The 23,052-nt window shown below is 34.6% G+C and overlaps 1 pseudogene; it reads left to right on the top strand.

Annotated features, from left to right (window-relative positions):
• Window positions 6,198–22,842, top strand: LOC109840105 (annotated as a pseudogene).

The raw sequence follows: 23,052 nt of genomic DNA, 5'->3' as shown, positions 1-23,052 counted from the left end.
CAAATTCGTCAATTGGTAGACCGCTGAAATTTAATATTTTTCAAAATTAATCTATAGTTTTAATAATTGCAAAAGAAACCCTCAAAATTTTAGAGTTACAAGAAATATACTAACATTGAAAAAATTATCACCAACACATGAAACATAGAATTTACAACTACCAAACTTAAAAGTAATTTTTTTTAAAAACTCTTTCAAAATTTTAAAAATTATAAATCACACCCTCAAAGTTCAAAACCACAAAAATGGGCTAAAATTTTAAAACTTGGCAAAGAAAAGTGTAATTGTTTGGTATTTTTCATATATACATATATAAAAATTTCTAATTTAGGGATTTACTATCCATTTTCAACATCTAAGAATAGTCTAAGTTGATACTGGTAAAAAAACAATAAGAATTGATTAAAAACATCCAGTTAATGGATAAATTTTTTAAAAATATTATAGATTAAAAATTATCGGCACTATATAAATTAAAGTAATTTCATATAATTTTAGTAATAAGTTGGGGTAGCCAAAATACATTCGTAACATTAATTGATAGATGTTTAAATCCATAGAAATGATAAAACACTATAATATTATACCTTAGCATTAATTGATTTTAATTTAGAAACTTTAATCTTTGACGTTAATAATATTTATAGGGTAAAAGAATACAAGGAATTACATATGGAGAAACTATTAGAATATTTAGAGATAACTTTAAAAGAATTGAGTTATTTCCATTGCAAATGGGAAAGTGATGGAAATAAATCTAAAATTCAGAAAACGTCAATGAATCACTTGAATTGGCATTAACATAAGACATATCTATTAATGAAGCACTGAATGAGTTACATTAAAAAATAATTTAATAACTTTATCCTAATCAAAGAAAAAATCTCCATGGAAGACATAAGAAAAATTAGTAAGTATTCATAAATTCCATACTGTGTTCTTCAAATTAAATATTAATATTATAATCTAAGAGAAATTGGTAATGAATAATGCAGGTATTTAGTTTAGATCTTTATGGAAAATGACAGGGATAGAGCAAAGGTAATATTATTGAAATAACAGAAATTCTTATTGGATGCACATCAGAAGAATTCATTTTAGAGGAAAATAAAGAGATAGCTTCTAATTTATTTAAGTAATAAATTAGGAACACAAAGAATTTTATATATATGAAATTAATATTTATTCTCATTGAAATAGAAAAAAAATCAAAGTCTATATTTTGAGCAGTTTGTGTTGAACATCATAAGTACATTTGACTTCTTTGTAAAGTTAAATGAGATGATAAAAAATTAACGAGCCTAGGAAAGATAATAGCATAAAAAATACAAAATTAGCCTGATGTCACAATTGATGTAGATGATGAAGACAATACTCTAGAATTGTCCGAGAAATGATAAATGATAAACCTGAAGAAGGATTGATCTTAACTCAATAAAAAATAAAATAGAAGAAATAAAAACAATATTTTATGAATATTTTATAGAATAGTTTAATTATTTTGAGTGAAATTAGGAATCTTTAGAAGGGAGTTTCATGAATTTTTTTCAGTACTTTTATATTTTTATGTGGATGTTTTTATCATATAAAAGTATACTAGAGTTAGCATTAATCTTTAATTTATATTTTTTTATGAAGTCTATCAATGATTAGGAATAAACTTTATATTCTCTTTTGCATTGTTTTAACATACTTTAAATCAATCATTTTGCCATATTGGTTTTAAATATTCACCTTCCTTGTATAACACTATTTTAATATTTTTCACTTTGCAATGCTATACATTCTCAAATAAAACTTAGTCTCATATCAGTCAAAAATAATATAAAAATTCAAATTATTTTTAAATTATATTTGTTTTTTTTCAATTCAAATATCAACAAGAAAATTTAAATTGGGTGTATCCCATTTAAACAAACATAAAAAAATAATCGGGATGTAAGAGTTTAAAGAAAAAAAATGAGCACAAACTGCCAAAAATACTTAATCATGATATTAAATCACGTGCATTGCACGTGTGTAAAAACTAGTAAGTATTAAAATACGAGTGTCGCGTGAGAATTTTTAAGAAAAAAACTCTCACGTTTATACTACTAGTTTTTACACACGTGCAATGCACGTGATTTAATACCATGATTAAGTATTTTTGGCAGTTTGTGCTCATTTTTTTTTAAACTCTTACATCCCGATTATTTTTTTATGTTTGTTTAAATGGGATACACCCAATTTAAATTTTCATGTTGATATTTGAATTGACAAAAAACAAATATAATTTAAAAATAATTTGAATTTTCATATTATTTTCGACCGATATGAAACTAAGCTTTATTTGAGAAAGTATAGCATTGCAAAGTGAAAAATATTAAAATAGTGTTATACAAGGAAGATGAATATTTAAAACCAATATGACAAAATGATTGATTTAAAGTATGTTAAAATGATGCAAAAGAGAATACGAAGTTTATTCCTAATCATTGATAGACTTCATAAAAAAATATAAATTAAAGATTAATGCTAACTCTAGTATACTTTTATATGATAAAAACATCCACATAAGAATATAAAAGTACTAAATTTTTTTTTCATGAAACTCCCTTCTAAAGATTCCTAATTTCACTTAAAATAATTAAACTATTCTATAAAATATTCATAAAATATTTTTTTATTTCTTCTATTTTATTTTTTATTGAGTTAAGATCAATCCTTCTTCAGGTTTATCATTTATCATTTCTCGGACAATTCTAGAGTATTGTCTTCATCATCTACATCAATTGTGACATCAGGCTAATTTTGTATTTTTTATGCTATTATCTTTCCTGGGCTCGTTAATTTTTTATCATCTCATTTAACTTTACAAAGAAGTCAAATGTACTTATGATGTTCAACACAAACTGCTCAAAATATAGACTTTGATTTTTTTCTATTTCAATGAGAATAAATATTAATTTCATATATATAAAATTCTTTGTGTTCCTAATTTATTACTTAAATAAATTAGAAGCTATCTCTTTATTTTCCTCTAAAATGAATTCTTCTGATGTGCATCCAATAAGAATTTCTGTTATTTCAATAATATTACCTTTGCTCTATCCCTGTCATTTTTCATAAAGATCTAAACTAAATACCTGCATTATTCATTACCAATTTCTCTTAGATTATAATATTAATATTTAATTTGAAGAACACAGTATGGAATTTATGAATACTTACTAATTTTTCTTATGTCTTCCATGGAGATTTTTTCTTTGATTAGGATAAAGTTATTAAATTATTTTTTAATGTAACTCATTCAGTGCTTCATTAATAGATATGTCTTATGTTAATGCCAATTCAAGTGATTCATTGACGTTTTCTGAATTTTAGATTTATTTCCATCACTTTCCCATTTGCAATGGAAATAACTCAATTCTTTTAAAGTTATCTCTAAATATTCTAATAGTTTCTCCATATGTAATTCCTTGTATTCTTTTACCCTATAAATATTATTAACGTCAAAGATTAAAGTTTCTAAATTAAAATCAATTAATGCTAAGGTATAATATTATAGTGTTTTATCATTTCTATGGATTTAAACATCTATCAATTAATGTTACGAATGTATTTTGGCTACCCCAACTTATTACTAAAATTATATGAAATTACTTTAATTTATATAGTGTCGATAATTTTTAATCTATAATATTTTTAAAAATTTTATCCATTAACCGGATGTTTTTAATCAATTCTTATTGTTTTTGTTTACCAGTATCAACTTAGACTATTCTTAGATGCTGAAAATGGATAGTAAATCCCTAAATTAGAAATTTTAATATATATATATATGAAAAATACCAAACAATTACACTTTTCTTTGCCAAGTTTTAAAATTTTAGCCCATTTTTGTGGTTTTGAACTTTGAGGGTGTGATTTATAATTTTTAAAATTTTGAAAGAGTTTTTAAAAAAATTTACTTTTAAGTTTGGTAGTTGTAAATTCTATGTTTCATGTGTTGGTGGTAATTTTTTAAATGTTAGTATATTTCCTGCAACTCTAAAATTTTGAGGGTGTCTTTTGTAATTATGAAAACTATAGATTAATTTTGAAAAAAAATTAAATTTCAGCGGTCTACCAATCGACGAATTTGATGTGTGCTAGTTAAAAATTTTGAAAATTAAGAGTTTTTTTACGTTTTTTAAATTTTGAAGGAGTTTTTTAAAAATTTTGAGGTTAATTTTGGCAAATTTTAATTTTTTAGGTGTCTAAGGGTAGTATTTTGAATTTATCTTATTTTATTTACAAATTTTAGAATTTTAGGGTGGCTTTTTTTAATTTGAACTTTTAAAGGTGTTTCTATAATTTTTGAGATATTGAGGGTGTTAATTAAAAAATTTAAATTTAAATGTCAAAAATTTTAGGTGTATCATGGTAATCTCTTGAATTCATCTGTGTTGTTTGTAAGTTTTAAATTTTTAGAATTTTAATGTGCTTGTTTGTAATTTAAACTTTTGAGAGTATTTCTATAATTTTTGAGACATTGAGGTGTTAACTGTAAATTTTAAATCCTTTGCAAACTGATGTTAATTTTTTAATTTCATGTTTTTTATTTTAAGTTTTGAGACATTTGGATGAGTTATATAATTTTGAACTTTTCAGGGTCTTTTCTGCAATTTTAAAAATTTTTATGATTTTTTTGCAATACTTCATGTATTATAATATGTTATCTACTTGTAATTTCTTTATCTTAATAAACTAATATCATTTTTATGTTTTATATATTTTATTAAAATTAGTTTTTTTAAATTGTTAAGCTAAACATGATTCACATAGGATTAGGATAAGATATGTATATGATTAGGATAGATTAAGATATAAATAAAATAGAGGATTGCTTTGATACTCCGAAATTAGGCATTTTTATAATTTAAAAATAGTAAAAAATTCGAAAACAGGCAGAACAACAAAATGGGCAGTTTTGTCCTTAGTGTTTAGATTAGATCATTCCTATTATTCAACCTCAGTTTGAATTAGCAACGCAAAAGAGGAGAAATCCTCCCTTCTCTTACTCACTATTTTGATAAGAAAATATCATGAAATTTTAATAAAGCAAAAACTATTTTTTATAGAAAATTCGTGGAATTTTTTTTCCAAAGAAAAGCGTTTTTAAGGGGGAAATGTTATTTGCATTTAAATACCCCAAACTTTTCCTCATTTTAAACTTTGGTGCCCAAAGTTCATTTTTGCCCAAAAATACTCCAAAGTTCAACAAAATTTGCTTTGATACCCCAAATTTAGTTTTGCCAGTAAAACCCATTAATTAAATAAAATATAGCTTTAATGCCTCAGAGTCCATAAAATTTAACTTTGATATCCGAACATTAATTTCCAGTTAAAGATTGTGATATTAAAATATAAAAAATCATGGCTAGGATATCAAAGTAAAAATTTATTGAATATTGCGGTTCATTTTGGGCAAGAAAATTTTTTTACAGGTATCAAAATAATAAATGATTTAAGTTTGGGGTATTTATTGGGCAAGAGAGTACTAAAGTTACAAGTTGTGTAAATTGTGGGGTGTTTAATTGTAAATAACCCCAAGAAAAAACCTCAATTTTTGTTAAATATGTGAAGAGCTAAACATGTCGTGTATCATGATATTCTAACAAACAAATCAGTTCCTACCAACTTAACATTAATTTCATTTCCTAATTTGCTCTTATTTATACTTCCTATTTCTCTTCTTATTTATACTTCCTAAAATAACCTTTTTATCTAAGATAAATTACTTTTTTGGGTGTGGAACTACTGTCAACTACTTTATCCCTCAAATTTAGGATGTGAGAGAGATTTTTAAGGAAACAAACTACACCAACTGCTTTGGAGCACCAAAGCTGTTGGCAATAAAATATTCAAAATAGTGAAGGGTAATATTGACCATTGAAAATTAGAATTTGATTATAGATAAGTTAGTTTAAACTATAAAAAGGTATATTTGTCTAAAAAAGATTTTTCGAACTCGTGCTTTTAAAGGGAGTATGATATGATGGAGGGTACTAAAATCTTACTTCTATAGAAAGTGTGTCGACGCGAAGCCGTTAAATACTGAGGGTATTTATGTGTAATATTGGCTAAACAGCAGGGTGTTTTAAGTTTAATTTACTGAGAATTTAACCTTTAAACTGTTTCCCCCCTTCGATGAATTTTTGTTTCCCTCTCCCTCGCTCTCGATCGAGCTAAAAATTCAAAGAAGAAGAAGAAGCAGCAGCAGCAGCAGAAAGAAGTCGATCCCGATCCCTCTTCAGCAAATGTCAACCCTAGAAATCGAGGCTCGAGAGTGAGTCTCCTCCACCTCTTAAACCCCTAAGAAACCCTCAAAAACCTAAAAAAAAAAAAAACTCTTTTTTGTGCAGCGTTATAAAGGTAGTTCTTCAATTCTGTAAAGAGAACTCCCTGCATCAAACTTTCCAAACCCTGCAGAACGAGTGCCAGGTTCCGCTGAACACAGTCGACGGCCTCGAGACTTTCACCGCCGACATCGACAGCGGGCGATGGGACGCGATCTTGCCCCGGGTTTCTCAGCGAAAGATCCCCAGGAAGAAGCTTGAGGATCTCTATGAACAGGTTTCTGCTTTTTTTTTTTTTGAAATTTTAAACCCTCAAGTTATTGGAATTGCTATTAGTGATTAACCTAACATGGAAAAATTGTATTTTTACCCTCACTTATTCGTTTCACCCCAAGGGGTGAACAGGTATGGGGATTAAATGACAACTAGGGGGAAGAAAGAAGAAAGAGAATGATAATGGGTTTGAATTTTAAACGGTTTTCGGGTTAAATTGGTTTAACTGGGAACACATGGGCTAATTTGAAATAACTAGTGGGATTTGAGGGACTCGAAAGCAATTTCAATGTTTTGAGGGCCAACATTGAAAAACCCTTTTTGAGAAAATGTTGAAATTTTTACGGCTGAGTTTTGAGTTTTGTGGCAGATCGTGCTAGAAATGATCGAGCTCCGCGAGTTGGATACTGCACGTGCTATATTGAGACAGACGCAGGCGATGGGCGTGATGAAGCAGGAGCAGCCCAAGAGGTATTTGTGTTGGATAGCAGTATTCCTAATCTATTAGGATTCCTAATCTATTTTGATAACATGAGGTTATTAGGATTAGCAGTATTCCTAATCTATTAGGATTCCTAATCTATTTTGATAACATGAGGTTATTAGGATTCCTAATTTGTTTTGTTTTTGGTTTTAGGATTCCTAGTCTGTTTTGGTTTTAGTTTTTATATATATATGGAGATTAGAATCAATCATCATAAGAGAGGAGAGTTAGAAATTAGAGAGACTTTTGACTTGTTGCGCGCATCGGAAATTTCGACAACACTTCGGCAGCACAACAAGACAGTCAGGTCGCAATAGGAATTCTCGTTTCACCAAGGAAACAAGAATTTTAAGCAAAATATCTTAACAAAGTGGGATATCAGCTCTTCCTCTCATCAGTTCTAAGACTAACCTGTCGAGGGAACCTAAATAAGCTATTACAAATCACACAAATAGCGAGATAACCAATTTTACGTGGTTCGACAAATTGCCTATGTCCACGGGGAGATGATGGAGAGATTCTACTAAATCAAGGAGAGTACAAAGAGTTACAATCTCACAAAACTCATAAACTAACCCTCAACCAAAGCTCTCAACTTGCTCATAATATCTCCCTCTCATAATGCTCAAAAGTCTCTCTAATCTCTGATTATAACTCTCCTCTCTTATGATGATTGATTCTAATCTTCATATATATAGAAAAACTAAAACCAAAGCAGACTAGGAATCCTAAAACCAAAAACAAAACAAATTAGGAATCCTAATAACCTCATGTTACCAAAATAGATTAGGAATCCTAATAGATTAGGAATACTACTATCCAATAATTCTTCACCTCAACGAAGTATTCCCAAAACTGAGCCGACACCAACATGAGCACCAATGTGTCGTCTCACCAAATTCGGCTGCACCAATGTGGTTACCTACGTACCCCCTCTTCTAAGGATCAAACCACCCGTAGTTCATCCAAATGGCTGTCAAAGACCTCAACAATCACGAATGTGCAATAAGTTTCGATAATGATCAAACTTGTTGTTCGGAACCACCTTAGTGAGCATATCCATCGGATTATCCTTCGTGTGGACTTTCACAATCTCCACATCGCTATCTTCAAGAACATCTCGAACGAAGTGATAACGAACGTCAATATGCTTTGTCCTCGCATGAAAAAACCTGATTATTCGCCAAATAGATAGCACTCATACTATCATAATGAATAGTGACGGACCTCTACGATATACCAAGTTCTTCCAAAAGTCCTCGAATCCAAATAGCCTCCTTCACAGCCTCTGTTATCGCCATATACTCTGTCTTCGTCGTAGACAAAGCCACTGTAGACTGTAAGGTGCATCTCCAACACACCGGCGTACGGATCAAAGTAAACACATACTTCGTCGTAGACCGGTGCTTATCCAAATCCCCGGCATAATCCGAATCAACATAACCAATGCATAGCTACCCACCTGTAGTGTCCCGCTCATAAACCAAACCAACATTGAGCGTACCTCGAATGTACCTCAAAATCCATCTCACGATGTCCCAATGACCCACTTCTGGATCGTGCATGTATCTCGAAGCCATGCTCACCGCCTGTGACAAATCCGGCCTCGTACATACCATCGCATACATCAAGCTTCCAACCGCGTTCGCATATGAAGAATTCGACATCAACTCTCTATCTTTAACTGTCTTCGGTGAAATGTCAGTTGAAAGTTTCAAATGGGCTCCCAAAGGTACACTAACTGGCTTCATGCTAACATGAAATCGCTGTAGAACCTTTTTTAAATAAGCCACCTGTGTTAAACAAACTCTGCCCTTTTTCTTGTCTCTGCCGATCTCCATTCTTAAAATGCGTTTCGCCTCACCAAAATCCTTCATCTCAAACTCTTTTGAAAGCTGAACTTTCAACTCATCTATAGCAGATCTGAAAATAGAGGCAACCAACATGTCATCGACATAAAGTAACAAATAGATGTATGCACCTTCTTTCAACTTGTGAAAATATACGTAAGGATCAAACTGGCTCCTAGTGTACGAATGACCAATCATAAAACCATCAAATCGTCTATACCACTATCGAGGTGACTGCTTCAAACCGTATAGCGATTTCTTTAATCTGCAAACTAATTTTTCCTTCCCTGTAGTTAGGAATCCCAATGGCTGAGTCATATATATTTTTTCATAAAGATCGCCATGAAAAAATACCGTCTTCACGTTCAACTGATCTAACTCCAAACCATACTGTGCCACCAAAGCTAGCAAAATCCGAATCGAAGAGTGCTTCACCACCGGAGAGAAAACCTCATTAGTACCCGTATCCTCCGTGTCACCGTCGTGCTCGTCTGACGTCACCTCAGTCGGCACTCTAATGGATACTGTACCATCTGGACACTGTGGAGTTGCATCGATCTCCACCACCTGCGATATCTTCTCTGTCGGGTCACTTTTCACCTGATGAGAGTTGGGAAGCTTCAAGATAGAAGCTTTATCAAACGTGACGTCCCTACTCAGCACAATCTTCTTATCAACTGGATCCCAAAGCTTGTATCCGTTGACATCACATTTGAATCCCACAAATATGACCTTCCTAGCTTGAGGTTCTAATTTATCTATTTTCACATGATAAAATGCAGGGCACCCAAATACATTGAGCTGGTCATAGTCATGTGTTGGCTCTCCCGATCATATTTTCATAGGGGTTTTTTCCTCAATCGCAGATGAAGATAGCCTATTAATGAGGTGGCTCGCATATGTAAGCACATCAGCCCAAAAGATCTACTCCAAACCGTTCTGCAACAATAAACATCGGACCTTCTCCAGTAAAGACCAATTTAGCTTCTCTGCCACCCCATTCTGCTGCGGTGTATGACTAACCGTGAAGTGCCTATCTATGTTATCGTCTCAACATAACTGCAGAAAGGGGTCTGAAGTATATTCACCACCGTTGTCGGATCACAACGTTTTGATCTTTCTCTCAGTATGTAGTTTTAATCTTTTCTTTCACTCCATAAATAAATCTAGGACTTCATTCTTATGCTTTATGGTGTACACCCAACAACGTTTAGAATAGTCATCAACAAACGTAACAAACCAATGTCGATCACTAAGTGATGCTATTTTGGTGGGACCTCAAATATCTGTGTGCACGTAATCCAGGATGCCCCTCATCCTATGAATGACCGTTCCGAACTTCACATTCGTTTTCTTGCTAAGAACACAGTGTTCACAGAAATCCATTTTTCCACTCTTGGCTCATTTCAATAGCCCCTGCTTGCACAAAGCCTGTAGTGACTTCTCTCCTGTATGCCCCAACCTGTAATGTCAAAGTCTGTTCATGTCCGCCTTTGAAATAGCTGAAGCAACCTGGCCAACCTCGGTGCTCCCCTTTAGATAATATAAGTTCTGACTGCGGACTCTCTTCATCACCACTAAAGATTTTTTAGTAACCTTTGCTACAACGTCTTCAAAGGTCACCTTGAATCCCTTCGCCTCCAAAGCTCTAACTGAGATAAGATTCTTCTTCAGTTGAGGAACGAATCTCACCTCCTTTAATTCGCGGACTACTCCGTCGTGCATCCAAATCCGCATGGTATCTATCCCACAAATGTCACAGGATTGATCATTTCCCATGATAACAACACCCCCATCGAGTCTCTTAAACGATGCAAACCAATCTCGCCTAGAGGTCACATGATAAGTAGCGTTAGAATCAAGCATCCAATCCGATGCATCCAAATGGTTCACCTCCGGAGTAATCAAAAGAGAAAAGCTCGAATCATCAGAATCATCGCCTTTCGTAACATTCATCTCATTGGTCTTCGGGCCATTTTTCTTACTATTCTCATTCTCTTTGATCTTTGGACAATCTCTTTTCTAATGTTCCTGCTCCTTGTAGAATGCACATTGGTTCTTTCCAAACTGGTGACGATCTCTTGACTTTGACCTTCCTCTATTACCACCTTTCGAATATGGGCTTCTACCTCTCGTCGACAAAGCCTCGCCTGAAGTACTAGCACGGAAAGTCTCCTTGTCTTTCCTCCTCAAATCATAATTCGTCAATGCATTAGTGACTTTACTATAGCTGATAGAAGATCCCCGTTCAACAAAGTGAGCACAAATGTGTCATACTCCTCATCCGGTAAGGAGTCCAATAAGATAATAGCCTTGTACTCATCCGATATCTTCTCATCAACATTCGCCAAGTCTGATAACAACTTTGTATAGTTGTTCACATCAGTGTTTTCAAAGGCGCGTGCCTCATTGCGCTTCTTACGCCTTATGATGCGGGGCGGTGACGAAGCGTCCCACATCTGATGCAGCAACGTCTTTGCGCCTCACGTACATCCTTACTTTGTGTAGGGTGCATATAGTACATATCCTCATATAGTTTTATTTGTTAACATTTCAATCGAGTCTTTATACTTGATATTTAATATCCCAAAAAGCAAAATAAATCCATTAGGTTTTTTTAAATAGCCTTCAATTGAGGACAATTACTAATCCTTTGCTTGGATATTAATCTTGATTTAACATTTGATTTAAAAATTTATGAATTTTGCTACTATGTTGGGGGTTAGCATTAGAAATTAGTGCATTATATTATGATTTTGTAGTAAGATATTATTTATCATGATATTTTTCAAGTAAATTCTAAAAACATGTTTTTTCGCGCTTGATTACATATATTAAAAATTATGCGTGCGGTGTGTGCCTCGCATCACTCGGGCGCGCGCATCGCGTTGCGTCTTGCGCTTGTGCGCGTAAAGATGCTTTGCGTCCCGCATTACGCTTCGCGCATTGACAACACTGGTTCACATGAGCCGCAAGCGAGGTGCTTCTGGACATTTGGAATCTGAATAGCCTACGCAGCAAATGTAACATGTTCTCAACATTCTTCGTAAGGTACTTATTATTGAGAATTTCCTATATTTTTATCGCAGATGTCACCCCAATCACATCATACTTCAGCTCCTGTTCCAAACATGACCTAATCACTCCACAAGTATTCCTATTCATCTTTTCTCATATCGCATCTTCATATTTTGATGGTCTCTCATGGACCATGATGGTCTCCTCCAAGTTCTGAGCATTGAGCGCATCCTGTACGTCGTTCATCCACAAATCAAAGTTGATTTTACCGTCATATTTCACCACACTAGTTTTGGTGTTCTGAAAACCAACTTGAACTGTACTTGCCATCGACTTGTTGCTTTCACCTTCTTCTCCCATTGCAAACTAACTCCAAGATGTAGAGAAAGAATCAAACTTTGATAGAAATTAAGAATTACCCAACCGAACCCTAGATCGGATTCCAAATAGATCTTCTGCCCACACGAGAAAAGCGAAATCTCCAACGATAACTTCTAATGCTATCTCCATCGAAGCCTAGAACTTTAAGAACCAAGCTTCACACAAGAATCTTCCTCCACCTAATTCTAAAAAATTCTAGATCTGAAATGTGGGCTCTGATACCACTTGTTGCGCGCAACGAAAATTTCGACAGCACTTCGGCAGCACAACAAAAGAGTCAGGTCGCAATAGGAATTCTCGTTTCACCAAGAAAACAAGAATTTTAAGCAAAATATCTTAACAAAGTGGGATATCAGCTCTTTCTCTTATCAGTTCTAAGACTGACCTGTCGAGGGAACCTAAATAAGCTATTACAAATCACACAAATAGCAAGATAATCAATTTTATGTGATTCGGCAAATTGCCTACGTCCACGGGGAGAGGATGGAGAGATTCCACTAAATCAAGGAGAGTACAAAGGGTTACAATCTCACAAAACTCACAAACTAACCCTCAACCAAAGCTCTCAACTTGCTCACAATATCTCCCTCTCACAATACTCAAAAGTCTCTCTAATCTCTGATTACAACTCTCCTCTCTTATGATGATTGATTCTAATCTCCATATATATAGAAAAACTAAAACCAAAACGAACTAGGAATCCTAAAACAAAAAACAAAACAAATTAGGAATCCTAATAACCTCATGTTACCAAAATAGATTAGGAATCCTAATAACCTCATGTTACCAAAATAGATTAGGAATCATAATAGATCGTGTCGTTATGTTTTCATGTTTGAATATTTTCTGATGCTTAGTATGTTGCACGACATACATTGTTGGAGATTGTGGTTAAATCTGGAATGAAACAGTAAAAATTGATGTGCTATAATTTTAAAAATTTTAAAATTAAGTGCTGTGCGTTTGTAAAACGCTGTGCTTAAAGCAATTTTTGACCTACTTTGGTACAAGGATCCCAATGCCAAACCGCTTCTAGGAACAGCAGTACAATACTTTGGTGTGCACCAACCCAGTACTGTCAAGATCTCCTCGATCTATAAGACCTTTCGGTCAAGATGAAATCTCCTCGATCTCAGAATCTTTTGGTTCAAAACTTTTCGGTTTCAGGGAAAGTTCATTCAAGCATAGTTTTTACGGCAGCAGCACAACAGCTCAATATATTTCGTGTGTTGTGTGTCCAAGAGCCGCCCTAAGGGACGCTATTTATAGGCCTCTAAGGTCAGCTCAAGAGTCACCTACAATCTATGTGACTGTTACAAATCATAATGACAATTATGATTGTAACATCTATTGATTTAAATGCTGTTGTAACTGCTGCATACAATAACGTCTGAATGCGAGACAATCAATGGACGCGTTACTTTGCAACGCGAGGGTCGCGTCTCAACAAATCAGACGAACATCATCAATAGGGCGAACCTCGTCGAACGAGCGAACGTCAATAGGACGAACCTCGTCGAACGGTCGAACGTCAATAGGACGAACCTCGTTGAATGAGCGAACCTCGTCGAACGGGCGAACCTCGGACGAACGTCAATTGGACGAACCTCGTCGAACGGGCTAACCTCATTAAACGGACGAACCTCGTCGAACGAGCGAACTTCGTCAAACTAGCGAACCTTGTCTGATCTAATCAAACGAACATCGTCAATAAGACGAACATCATCAAACAGGTGAACCTCGTCAACCAATTGACGAACCTTGTCAAATAGAGGAGCGTCGTCTAATCTCGAGAACGCTAGGGTCACACCATCCTCGTCCGCATGCTGCGAAGCAGCCTGCGAGGCAACCTTCGTAGCAACCTTCGTGGCAGCCAATGTGGCGCCAAAGGGCGTCACCTAGCTCCGATGCCTCCGTGCGAAGTGCAAAGTGCGCCTAACAAAGCGCCACTTAGCGCTTCAGTCCGATTAGCCCTGATCCCCAGCCCATTGGCCCACGGTCCATGAGCCCACGACCCACGACCCATGGCCCACTAGAACTTATGAGGGATTAATTAAAACAAAATATTTCTCGGCTTGCCGTTGGCAAGCCTCGAACAAAGGATCTTTTGAAACACCAAAACATTAACTTTCCACTAGGCTATTAAGCATTTATGAAAAGTACTAGTAGTTAATATATATAGTTTGAAAACTCATTTTGGAAAGCGGTTTTGACCAAAAAATCCAACAGGCATATCTAGAGTCAACCAAGGAGAAGCGCCGTGCGCAGATTGCTCAAGGTTTGGTTTTAACTTGTTTAATGACCCCTCATAATTCTGCTGTTACTTGCATTAAGTAAGGTGTAGGTTCAGGTAAATTATAAGGTAGACGACTCTAGATTTGTCCCTGTTTTTCCCCGTATCAGTACTGTCTATATTTTCGTTAATATAGCTCGGAGGTATGTGAAGGGATTTGTTGTGTGAAAATGTTCCATGATATAACTGTTACTTCTAATTGAAGTCTCAGTGTAGATTGTTGCTACACAGTCATCACCATCTAAGTATTTATTCATTAAAATGGAACTGTTGGTAGAGTAAGATTACATGGAGATTTGATGAAGTCTAAAAGAGATCCCTCTTCATGACAGATTGCCAGGCGATGAAAGTGTGGGCAATATAGAGGATTGCTATATATAATCCTAAAAGACTGGGTGATGCCCCCCAGGAAAAGTAGAAGAGGAAAGATGAAATGTGATGCAAAATTGTAATTATAGAGGTACAAATGAAGCCAAGAGCCAAACTAATTAGTATAGAGGCTTCTTTATGAAACCGTGTCATGTTGGACGTGTGTATGAGACATGATGTTCTCTTGTCAGTGTTCTTTTCAGAAGTTGATGTATATCAGCTGTTGCATAATGGGTTCCGAGAAACATATAGGAGGAAGAAGAGAATGCTGAATGTGGCATTTTTTTAAAGAATTGAATCTTTTGAAGCGGATATTAGTCAACCCGGTTTGAGCATATTTTTCTTAGGAAACTTGTCATAAGAGGGGATGAGTTTAAATGCAAAAGAAAAGAATCAGGTAATAATTAATTATTTTCAGAAGGCAGTTCTTTGTCCTAGGCATTCTGCAATTGGAAATTTTGAAGTGGATAACTTGCTGAAGTAATTGCAAATACTAGCGTAGGATCATAAAATGGTGCTTGAACATCCCAAAGGTAAGGATTCTATTTGTCGAAAGTGGTGGGACCAAACTTTTATAGACCGAGGGGAGTCCTATATTATATAGAAGGTGCCACCTTAATGTGTCAACTTGGTATTCTTTTTTCTGGACTAGAGCACTACATAAGCTCCTTAAGGTTTTATATTAACACTTTTTGTATATGTTCTAAAGTGACATTGTCATTACAAGTTTTTTTGCTGTCTAGCTGATATTTGGTAGGTATTTGACTCCATCTTCTGAGCTTTAACAGAATGGGAGATCTTGATGTTCATTGTGACTTCTCTCTGTGACTTCTAAGTTGTATGCTTCTATTATTTATACTTCATATGCCATGTCATTTATCTTTTTATAATTTGTTTTTGTCCCGGCTATTGCTGCTGAAGTTAATGTTGTGCCACCATCTTGACTAATGACTTCGATTGGTCAGGCCCTGAAGTGGCAGCAGCATCAAGGTTACTTGGCTCTTTCATCATGAGCTTACCCATTCTGATTTAGTTCTCCTGTCCTGGCTATAGCTGGCCACCGTTATTGTTAACATATCGTCCTTTGGGTATTCTAGGTTTGCTTCCACCTGGAACGCAGTTTGATCTATTTCGTGGTGCTGCTGCAATGAAGCAGGATGAGGATGAGATGTATCCAACAACTCTTGGGCACCAAATAAAGGTATGTATCTGTGAGACCGTGAGATGACAGATTGACTCTACATATGATCTTGTTTTTAGTTTCTACTGTCCGAGCTACCTTTTGCAGTTTGTAGTCCCTTATGTTAACGGGAACCTGACTTGGGCATCTATATTACTGCTGCAAATAGAATTAAATTTGTTACGACAGTCGTAAGAGAGAACACCTAGTTTCCTTTCTCAACTCAAGGAAAACAGACATCTCATTCTAGCTTTTGTAAATAGACAAAGTTTCGGAGTACTATCATTTTCTAGAGCAGTGCTGTAAAATGGTCTGCATGGGCGTCTTAGTGGGTACTTACTTGATCCATTCTTCGAGGTGCTTCAGTTATGCAGGCGCCTTGGCATTTCTAGGCCTCCTGGGACGCCTAGACTCCCAACTATTGTTCTTTCAATTTCTGTGCTAGAGCAGCTATGGGTAGGTTTGTGCTGCAGAATGATTTGTACTTGATCTAAGAATCAAACCCCCAGAATTACATCCTTCTAGGTAATTATTAAGTTAATCATCTACATGCTTAGATGCCTAACCTTCATTCATCGTGGACGATCATCTACAGCTATCTTTCGCGTGCCATCCATCAATAGTCTACTTTTTAAACTTAAGTCTTGTCATTTCTAGCTGATCACACCGTCAGCTCCCTTTCACGTGCCATCTATCAGAAGAAAATTGCCCTCACCCTTCCATAATGTGAGCGTCTTGAAATCAAAGAATTAAGTTTAATGTATTATCTTATTCATTCTTATCGTCTCTTGCCAACATCAACACCCTCTTTGATTTCACTTTTGAGCATGCTATAGCTGGGAATAGGTAAGAAAGAACTTTTGAATGTAATAGAATGGACAATTGAAATAAAATAATTCATTCATCCACTGTAAGAAAAGATTGCAGACTCCAACGTCTATTTATAGACCATAGATCACAGATTCCAACTCCTATTTATTGATTGGCACAATACTTTAGACCTGATCCAAAGTGGTAACAATCTAATTCAAGTTTATCTAAACTCCTGTATTTCTTCACACCACAACTAGACATTATCTAATCACATCTCTAATAATGATTTAATTCTAAACAAGTTCGAACAAGCTTAATCCAAAACCAACAATTCAAAAATCAATGAACTGAACAACCAGATCCGAACAAATTCACATTGATCCAAGCCAAATCCATGGAGGTTTATAGGAGGCTCTGATTGGTAGCCAGTCTTTAGTGATTCCATTTCAACAGTGTGTGTATGATGCTTACTATATGATATTTTCATTGGTATATGCATGTTTGATGGTGTCTGGGAGTATACTTGTTTACATTTATTTGTTCTTTCTGGCTAATTTCAAAGTTGTATTTTCTGTCTTCCTCTCAGTTTGGGAAGAAGAGTCACCCAGAGTGTGCTCGGTTTTCACCAGATGGTCGGTACTTAGTTTCATGTTCGGTTGATGGTTTTATCGAGGTACAGTTTCTTTCTACAGTCCTGATATGCAATTTTTATCCTAGATTTTGTTTGGCACAGCAAAAACCAAGAAACTCAAAATTTTCCTGAGATTTCTAGGAAACTAGCCTCTTATGGTAACACACACATATACTGTTTGAAGAACCAGGGAACAAATGCTTAAAGGTTAAACTGTATAGAGAACTTCCCAGTATGTGTTCCATGTCTTGGTTTCTAACACTTCCAATAAAAAAGGGGTAATAAAATAAATTGTCGTAAGCAATGATGGATCTTAACCTTCTCTTTAATATAAACTATAAAGAAACTGAAACCAGGAATCATCCTTTGTGGAAAATGGGGGTTACCATATTGCAAACTTAAAACATGGAGCTTCGGCTTCTTCTCTTGGCAAAATTTCAAGTTCTTAAAGAAACTAGACAATTTCTCCCAGGTTTCAGTTTTCTGGCTAGACTTCTACAAGTTGTAACAGTTTTTAATTGCCGGAAAGCTTGCTCTGTAAGCTGTTATCTTTTCCATATATATGCTTGATATCTTTCTTATGCTTTGCTTTCTTCTTGATTTCAGTGGATATTCGTCTTCCATAAAATGAAATATAATAAAAAGAAAAGTAAGGTTGACTAAGAAGATGTTTACATATTCAATTGGGAACTCTCTGGGATTACATTAGCGGAAAGCTCAAGAAAGATCTTCAATATCAGGCTGATGTGAGTTTTTACTTTTTTTTGGCTGTTCCTGCAGATAGTGGCTGTTTTTTCATTTTTTCACTTTTATTTTTTAACTCAAAGCCATTTATGCCTTTTAATTTCTTAAGCCTCCTCACAAAAAATTGCGGTGATGCATATGTTTAAAGCTCGTGAATCATTATTGCCCTTAGTAGTGGCTATTACGCCTTCCAGTTAAGTAGTTCTAAAATATTTGTATATTTATTAGTTTCAACTACATGTGCCACCATATCAGAACAGCTTTCACATCCATAATCAGACTGATCTTACTTTAATATTTTTTGATGCATATTTGCTGAGAGGTGTGTTTCACATTTGAGTCGAATAATCCAGTATTTCATGATAACCTGTTCCTGAAGTCCCTTGCACTGCATAAAAATTTCAAAGTTGTGGTGAGGATTGAGGATTATAATTTTATAGTCTAACATGCCCACACAGGTTGAACACTTTTTTTTTGTGGGCTGAAACAGGCAGGTCTAACATGTCCTTATATCGTTTTAAATAGCCTTCCACTGCACTAAAAGCTTCTGTGGTGATGATTGAGAGTTATGATTTTATACCCTAAACGCTGGTGTTTCAAATGTTCAGTACTTCTTTTTTCCTTTCAATATGCCTTAATGTATCAAGCTGAATAAGCTAGTCGCTATACTTCGATTTTGAGCTGAACTTTCCACTTACTTTTATTATATTGCTGCTTATGAAGTTGTACATTCTCCTCACGTCTATATAAAAAAAAGAAAGAAATTATCCATATATATGGTTACATGTTTAAAATGCAGTATGCTTTTATGATATCTTGTAGGATGCTTTTATGATGCATGATGACGCGGTCCTTTGTGTAGATTTTAGTATAGAATCAGAAATATTTGCATCTGGATCACAAGATGGGAAAATAAAGGTATTCTTTCTTACTGCTGGATTTATGCCACTTGTTCCTCATGCTCCTGTAATTATCTTACAAACAATATATAGAAACTTTATGTTCTACAATTCCATAGTGCTTCCTTTTTCTCTCCAAAACTTTCATTCATTTAGGTGCATCATTTTAGACTTACCTGTTAAGATGCTATTACACAACAAAAGATGAAATGATTTTGAATTGATCTAATAATTAGAACTTCAGTAAAAATGCATAGCTTCACTCTAGGCTAGCTTGAGAACAAATCATTTTGTTGGGTTTTATGAGCTCTTGGTATTGCTGATACCTCTACTATTGTATTATCTGAATCAATTGCTTACAGAACATATGGACTGCTAACAACATCACTCTCCCTAAGGCAAGTAAATTTGAAGAGAGATTTTTGTTTTTCCTCACAAAGGTCGTCCTTTTAGCTGTTTTGATTCGCAGGAATCAACATTTGTTTTAGAAGTTGGTAGGCATGTGGAATCAAGCCTTTGAGCATAATGAAACCTCAAGAGGGAGTATCGAATGGTAGGAATAGTATTGCAAATTAACCTGCTTCTATAGTTTCGTGCAAGGAAAGCCAACTGTCAAAGCTTTAGCTAGAATACTGAATGGAAATATAGGGTGAGAATAGGAGAGATTTAGACACAGTTTCTTTCGTTCTGAAAAAGTTTAGACTAGAATAGAGCACCTGGGAAGATAGCATTCTTTTTTTAATGAATAGAAATAAGTGTATCGGGTGTGAAATTTATCAGTATCAACTACATGAAAGTGAAGTTGTTTTCTTTTAGATTAGGCTTACATCATGACATTCATTAAATTTTCTTCGTTGCATGTTTGCAAAAGACACTAGCGAATCTCGATGTTGCATATTTTCCGTTGATGATATTGTATTAATTAATGAGATTGGATAACTTCCAAAGTTGGAAGGTGGAATTTACACCTTCAAATGAAGTTTGTCATTTGATTGCTTATTAAGTATGTTTGTACTACAATAACAAGATTCTTATTACATCTTATATACTTTGACTGTCAGTTCCCAACTTTATCTACTCTCTTAGGATATTTTGATTCTGTAGGATGACATACAACACCCTGTAGCAAGCTTTTCTATTTCTCTATAATCAGAGAGTGTTTTTGCATGAATGTGGCACCGCTATTATGCATTATTTGAACTTGCATCTAGAAATAAGAAGCTTATTTCTATAGTTCTGTATACATATATGCTACTTTAAAGTTCAAAGTACATATTTTTGAAATTTCACTACTAAATCATCACTTTACTAAGCCACAACTTTTTTCAATCTTATTTGTCCATTTGGATATAATATACATTGATTAGTTGGTAGATGTAATATTATATGATCTATCTTTTAGAGTAAAAAAACAGAACCCTGAAATTCTGTTATATTTTGGATTATGAAATGCTTTATGTTTTATTTGATCTCTTCTGTTTCAAATTTAACATTTGTAATTTATTTTGAAGGTTTGGCGAATAAGAAACGGTCAAATCTTGAAACGTCTTGAACATGCACATTCTCAGGGCATTACCAGTCTGACATTCTCTCGTGATGGAAGTCAGCTACTAAGTACATCCTTTGACAGTACAGCAAGGTTTTCTTAGAATAAGAGGCACTTTCCTTATCTTATGATTAATTTAATTATTGAACAATAGTTTTCCTCTGAATGATCCTGTACTTTCTGTTCCTGAATATAATGGGCATAGCCACTAGCCATGCAATATGATGTGATATTTAGACTAGCCAACCCTAACAGGTTTTCTAAAAATCTAGTTTTTGGCAATTTGATAATGAGAACATATGATGATCAGATATTTTGATGTCTTGCAGTAATCTTGTGGTCTAAGATGAACTAATGGGATTACTGAATTAAACCTTCTATATTTCCATTCTAATGCGTACATTTAGATAAAAGTCACCCACGTTACTGGGCTTCCCGATTTGAGCACATACAAATATTTCTGTCGAGGAGTGATAATGAACTGCTAAGGCAACACAACAATGCTTATGCTTATTTTTTTCTGTCGATATGATGTTTGGCTTTTGAGTACTTTTTCTGAAAGTATTGAATTAGATCATATATTTTTGAGGTATTTTCATGAATTAGAGTACTTATTGGATGGCCTTTAGTTCTTATTGGTAAACCTCCTTCCCTCGCTCTCAGCGATGTGTGTTCACAACGATGCAAAAGAATGATTATGCTAATTAACATTTTTGGCATAAGGAAAAAGCAGAAAAGCCGCAAACTTGTGGTGCCTCTAACAATTCCACATGAAATCGATCGCTGATTGCTTGACGGGAATAGTCTTGATTGTTCTTCAACCTAGTCAATTCTAACGCATGATATCTTTATCTGTGCAATCTTAAAGAGCGATTTGTTAGCGTGATCTTGTTGTTAGTTTGTGTTCTTACCTGTGCTTATGCCAGAAATAGTACTTGAGTCCAGGTTGCGGTTTTTCTCAGTTATCTGTCTGCTGGACTTTTCTTCTAACCAGTTTATGTTTGTTCAGTAGCAAGTGGCAAAATGTCCTTACATGCCAGATTTAATTAGGTAGTTTGATAAGTTCACTTGGCATGTGCTGGGTAGACAAATCAGCTTTTTTTTAAAACTGAATGCAATTTCGTTCGCAATATAGAGACAGGTCTTGCCACCTTGGTTGATAAATGGTATATTAGCATTTAGAGCCTTTGCCCGGTTTTGGACTGTATTAGTGTAATGTGGGCCTTGCTTCAATGAATCCTCCTATCCCTCATTCTGAGGTGGAATATCGTTCGCAGTATAGAGGGGACTTTTCTTTGTCCTCCTTTTTTTTAAAATGCTTAAAAGTTATTTGATTAAATTGTAGAATCCATGGCCTCAAGTCATGTGAATCATGCAATCTTCTCAAATGACGGCAGTCGTATGCTTTACCATCTTTTATGGCTATTATTTTCTCTTCTTTGTCTCATTTGTGGAATTTAATTAAATTCTTGACAAATTTATGAACATTTACAGGTTTGGGATGCAAAAACTGACTGTTTACATACTTTCGAGCCACCGCCCCCATTAAGGGTATATAAAGATCTTTCTTTTTTCATGGCTCTTCTGTTTCAGCTTGTTTCTTTCTCTTTTTTTAATTATTTTTGAGGAACAGATTACCCTGACCTACAGAGATCTCTCTGCTTATGTTTTTTCTAGGGAGGTGATGCATCTGTGAATTCTGTTCATCTATTTCCTAAGAATACTGAACACATCTTGGTATGCAACAAAACATCGTCTATTTACCTCATGACACTTCGAGGGCAGGTAATTCTACAGTTATCTCAGGCACTCTCAATCTATGCTTGTAATTTTTCTTTTGGGGTGCAACAAACTGTTTATAAATTTTTGGGAAATATCTTGTGTATTTTATTGTTTCCTTTTCTAACCTAATCATAGGAAGCTGTAGCATCATTTTTACCAGTCACACCATAGTTGTTCTTGACTTCTCACAGATATTTTCACAAATATTGAAAGTTACACTTTTCTTGTGTTGCATATGTGATATTTATGAGACACTATCTGAGTGGATAAAGTGGTGATTTAGGGTCAGTTTGGTATTGCTTTTTTTTGGGTGCTTTTGCTTAATTTTTGAGAAGCAATCAATAATAGTGATTGTTGAGACTTTCTTTTGCATGCTTATTAAAATTGCTTTTGCTTTAAGGGGTGCTTTTAGAAGCAATCTTAGGATGATTTTAAAAGCAGCTTCTGCTTTTTTTTCCAGTTTATATAC

Source organism: Asparagus officinalis, chromosome 5, assembly GCF_001876935.1.
Source record: "Asparagus officinalis chromosome 5, Aspof.V1, whole genome shotgun sequence".
NCBI classification, from domain to species: Eukaryota; Viridiplantae; Streptophyta; class Magnoliopsida; order Asparagales; family Asparagaceae; genus Asparagus; species Asparagus officinalis.
Note: the sequence above shows the minus strand (reverse complement) of the source record. Positions and strands in the feature narration are given on the sequence as shown.